Source organism: Mercurialis annua, linkage group LG4 (assembly GCF_937616625.2).
Source record: "Mercurialis annua linkage group LG4, ddMerAnnu1.2, whole genome shotgun sequence".
Taxonomy (NCBI): Eukaryota; Viridiplantae; Streptophyta; class Magnoliopsida; order Malpighiales; family Euphorbiaceae; genus Mercurialis; species Mercurialis annua.
The window spans coordinates 21,752,423-21,758,119 of record NC_065573.1 but is presented as its reverse complement, the minus strand read 5'-3'; the positions used below and the strand labels follow the sequence as shown (position 1 = coordinate 21,758,119).

General features: G+C 36.1%; 1 long non-coding RNA gene across 1 annotated transcript; it reads right to left on the bottom strand.

Moving 5' to 3' along the window:
* Nucleotides 1-485: 485 nt before the first annotated feature.
* On the bottom strand, nt 486-3,581 carry LOC126677958 (uncharacterized). Its single transcript, XR_007640651.2, has 4 exons — nt 3,285-3,581; nt 2,977-3,053; nt 1,958-2,042; nt 486-701 (listed from the first exon to the last, which is right to left on the bottom strand). It is a non-coding gene; the product is annotated as an uncharacterized LOC126677958 (long non-coding RNA).
* Between the last annotated feature and the right edge of the window lie 2,116 nt (nt 3,582-5,697).

The following is a 5,697-nucleotide window of genomic DNA, read 5'->3' as shown; positions in this document are numbered from 1 at the left end:
AGAAAAAACACCAAGAAGGAGAGGGCGAATCGTCAGAGACACCCCAAAAAAGCAAAGCCACATATGTGGTGGAAGAAGATTTGGAAGAGAAGATCGCCAAAGCGCTCAAAAAACTAAAATCTGAAGAATTGGATATAGACGACCTCAGGTTGAAAGGATCACCCCTCTCGCCCGAGATCATGGAGGAAACTATCCCGCACAGCATGAAGTTGCCGATCCTGCCAATTTTCAATGGGGAAGGAGACCCCCGAGACCATACTTCTAGGTTCACAGCGACCATGGGGCTACTCAGCGTATCAGACGCCATTCTTTGCAGGGTTTTCCCCACCACACTCACGGGCACGGCCCAGAGATGGTATAACAAATTAAAACCAGGCTCGATCAAAAGCTTCGTGTCACGACCCAAATTTATGAGTCGCGACCGGCGCTAGGGAATGGGAGTGGTAGCTCCGAAACCCGTAGCAAGCCTAAAAACCTGTATAAAATTTTCGCAAATCATATCATATTTTATATATCAAAATACATGTGACCCAATTTTACAAAAAACATCAGAGTTAAAACGCATTGTACAAATACATAGACAAAAACATCTAGACTACTGCGGACCGCTAGAATGAAAACCTTCTTTCACTTCTTGTGCAAATGACTTCCGAGAATTAAAACTTCGGAAGCTTGACTTTTCAAATCATATCATGCTATCCCTGAAAAATGGGAGGAGCAACGGGGTCAGTATAAAACTGAGTGAGTTCACCAAATTACACGCAATATCACATAAAGGGTTAAAACATTTGAAAACCCATTTTATATATAGAAAATACTCTTTTGAAATCATATTGCATACTCTATTTACTTTCCTTCATAACTCTTTGTTTATTTCATAAACTTATAGTTTATACGTATCTGACATCTTTGATTTCTTATTATGGTATTGATATTTTTCTTTCTCGTTTTGTTGTAATAGTTTTCGATCGGATCTTAAATCTTAGGTTATATCATCATGATTCTAAATCGAATTAAATCATTGGCAAGTCTCTTGTGACTTGATCCTTATGGTTGGGTCCCGAGATAGTTCAACCGAGTTACCCATAACCATATGGTACAGTCCCGAGATAATTCAACCGAGTTACTTGTACCATTTCTCAATCCCAAACGATCGATAGGAGTCCCGAGATAATTCAACCGAGTTACTCCTTAGACACGGGTCCCGAGATAGTTCAACCGAGTTACCTTCGTGTCTGCATTCGGACTCTGCACCCTGCAGGTCTTTTGAACTTAACTGTCGATTCATATGATTCCTATTGACATCTAATAGGAGTGTTTGTTCACATTGTGTCTCGATCTTGTTTCGTATTGATTCTCGATGTATTACACTTACTTTTTATTTCGTATGAGTTCCGAGGATTATCATCGAGAATGGATGAGATACAGGTCCCGGGATAATTCTTCCGAGTTCAACCTTGTATCTCAGTTCTTATTATTTTGTGTACCATAGTACAATTCTCATTTTACGTTTTTGTATTTTTCGTTCTGTTGTATTGATCCTTTATGGACCATGGCATGCACATTACAATCTACAAGCATACATCTATAACACACGCACGTATGGGTATTTATTATTTTTGATAGTACATATCGGAATGTACTATATTTCCTTATTCATATTTGATCTGATACTTGTATATTATTCGATATTCGATTTATTAGTACATATAGGAATGTACTGTACTTTTCTTATTTATATTTGGTTCAATTCACGTTATTTTACTTTACCCATCCCCGGTACCTTAACATTTATGTTATTATCAAATTATCACATTACGATAAAACATCATTTTCAGAGCATACATACGTATACATTTTAAAAACAAACATTTCAAATATATAAATATTCATATAGCTTTTCGTATTAAAATACGTAGCTTTATGAATATTAGCGAGTAATTTAAAGTGTACTCACCACTTGCTATCCATAATCTTTAAATAAACACGAAGACATCTCGATCCGTTCCCCTCAAGCCTTGTCGATAGTCGCTTCGTCGAGTCTACGCAAATTCGATAACACTACGAATTAATAAAATTTCTAAGTATAACTAATTTATCAAAAAGCTAATTTTCTAGTCTACTTCGGCTAACCAAATTCTTATCTAAAAATAGTCCGACCCCAAAACAAAATTGACATTCTTAAAGTTCGGAATGTCTCCTACAACTTTTATTTAGGTCTCGGAATGAAATTCGCACCCGAAGGTGTCGCAATCTAGCCCATAAGGTTTTTACATAGGGCTGTCCTAAAACTGCAGACCTGCTCTGAGCAATAAAATGTTTTGCTCAATTTGATTATCTTAGAGGCAGAATTAGAGAAAACTTAAACCTTGACCATTGTAGGTAACATCTCAAAGTTTTCGTGCCAACAAACGGAACTTGATTCCGAGTTATAAAACTCGAGATATTGCTCTCACAATACCTCTATTCTGCAGTACAAAATTCTGCCAATCGTCAAACTAATTTTCGCCGACTCGTTTCGTAATTATTTCGTGTTGAAACTAAACCTAACAATTTCAGACCTCTAACACCAATTCAATCCAGCCTCTAAATACTTCAATTATCAATCATAATTCATAGCTAAGTTTCATCAAACTAACACAACCTAAATAATTCATTAATATCCAATACTATCATCATTTTTTTTCATCAAACTTCACCATCACTTTAATCAATTAAACTCAACTTGTTTCAGCTCTAATTAACTCACATCAAAGAATGAATCCAACATTTGATCATCACTTCATCCATCAAGTTTAGGGGCCGAAACCCTTGCCCATTTTCAAGTCAAATTGCATTCAATCACAACACAATTTCAATGGTCAAAACACCAACTTATTAACCATCATCATTATCATAGAAAAAGTAAATCCTAAGCCATCAAACTCATCCAACATATCAATCAAAACATAGATAAATTTCAGAATTCAACCTCACCTTGGATTGTTGATCATGGCCAAACACTTCAAGCTCAAATTCACCATCAACTTTGCTTCAATTCAACTCAAGAACACCTATAATCATCAACACATAAAATTCCCAAATCAATCCTCAAAACCCTTAACATATACATCACACACAATTCAAAACTTTCATCCTACATCAAAACAACCATTAGACTTAACTTAAATCATCAATTTACTCATCATACACATCATTTCCACCATTGGAATCATCATCACCATTTTAACTAATCAAACCCGAAAGTTACAGCCCTAAACCTAATCCCAAGATGTGATTATTACCTTGAACAATAGGGCTAGATCAGTAGCTCTCCTTCTTCTCGTTCCGTGGCCACAAGAATCGTCCAATTTCGTTGAGAAACGAAGAAGTTATGCTCCTTTGAAATTTGGTTGATGATCTTCCATGGAGAAAGGATGGAGTACGAAATTTGGGAGCTGAAAATGATAAGCTTGCTGAGTTTAAACTCATATGCAAGTGGCTTAGATAAATGAGACAAAAGTCTCCTTTAGTCCTTGAGTTTGCCACCTCCTCAACCTCTAACTTCTAACTTTTCTTTCGTCCAATTTAGTCCACTAATCCTTTAATTATTCGATTCTCGATGAATTCCGTATTATTTATTTTCCAAATAAATAGTATTAGTATCATATCTTATAATATCACTTTTCAACAATTTATTTTGGCAATTTTGGCCAAAAACGCTCAAATTTCCATTTTGAGCTAATTTGCACTTTTTCTCACTTTTTCGTCCAATTTTCATATTAATGACTATCGATAACCACTTTATCGATATTATTTTCTTATCTTGAGAAAATAGAGTAAAACATAACTTCCTTCGGAAGTTTGTGGTTAAAAGTCCACTTTAGCCCTTAAGTGGCTAATTTGCACTTTAACCCTTATTCTTAACTAACCGTCAAACTTTCTTCTAAAACGATTTCGTACACTTACGAAACTTGACGATCATTTATTAATAATATTTCACGGACCTTGACGTGAATATTATTAACTCCGGCTTTCCAACTTATTTTATCTCATTCCATTTTTGTCCCGATTAAATCCAATTCATCGCATAATAATTTTCCATTTAAATTATTATCCTACGATAATTCCAATAGACCCTCTTCGGTCTAAGTCCTTATTATCCAATCCTAATCTGATTTTCTCGTTCTTAATCTTTACGATTATGCCTCGTGGCACTACACGTAATACCTCAAAAATTTAGGTTATTACAATCTTCCCCCCTTATAAAAATTCGTCCTCGAATTTTCATAATCTTCTAATATCACTTAACCAATCCTTGTTCAAACCTTATCATTCACTTCCTTCCACACTTCCGCTGCGATACTCTGATTAGTTATTCACTAACTGTTGACTTTACAATTAGGTTTATACGGTCATCTCGATATACTTATCGAGTAACTTCTTATGCTAACAATCCTAACCATCTTGTTACTTCTTGATTCATAACTATTATGAATTAATTCTCTTTATTCGACCTTTTTGAACAACATATGTTTGTTCGTAGGGTTCATATCCCCTGACGTAACTAACTTCTATGTTCGATTTCCTCGTCCTAGAGGTAAACGTGCTTCGAGTTTAATCATGGCCGCTATCACTTTACATGTTTGTAAAGTAGCGTCGTTGTTCTTGTATTTAATATACAAGACCGACATTAGAGATTTGCAATTCAAATCTCGACACGTTGCGATTCGCATTACAATACTCGTCGTTCTATATACTTGTCGTGTTACATACGTATGTTTTCAGATAGGCCTAACAAGATGATCAGTCTTGTTCTATGCCTCTATATACAGAGTCCCTGTCTGAGCTTACTTACGTTTGAAAACTCATCCGTTTAAAATCACGATACTTTTCATTTCTCAAATCATGTCATAATTGTGCACCGGTGTGATGACTTCTCTCATCACAAGAGTTGCAATGACACTCCTCTTTTTTTTTTTTTTTTTTTTTTTTTTACAGACATACACAATGTATATGATGCATGTTCTAATAATGAATGCAATATGGATGTAGTGATGCAATTCTATTCGTGTCAATGCGATGCTTTTATGATTCGTGTCCGGGCACAATTATGTCTTTTCAAAACATTTCATTTCGATCAAATGCTTTTCTTTTCACAAAATGGGTTTTACGTAAGTTTCTCTCGACATAAGACTCTGCACTATCTATCGATTATCGTTCTATCGTTCGCAATTTATATACATCTTTTGCATATGAAAAGATGTAGTTCTATTCATCTGCTTCCGACGTCGTTCGAAGAGTACACCCTAAGCGTTCGTGTTTTCACTAGACTAGCTCAAAAGGTCTGGTTGCTATTGAGCTTCTAGCGTTCGGACTTCACGATGTTTGCTTCGACTACGTAGTCTATCTGGTTGTATCTAACCAGAAACTATCATGAGAACTATGTCATTCAGGAGACACTTGATTCGTGTCATCCGTGGTATTCCACTACACGGAATGTGACTATTCCTTACCATAATGACCTTGTTGTCCACACCGACTGCATACATCTATCATAGTTTGACCTTTACCCAAGTGACTTCTGCCGCATTGCGGGCACATGGGATTTGCAAGGTTGGAACTTCTTTGTTCCGAAGATGGACTGATAGTGCTAGCCCTCTTGGCTGCCTTCCCTTGTCTATCGTTCTTATGAGTCCGGCTATATCGCCTTTTGGT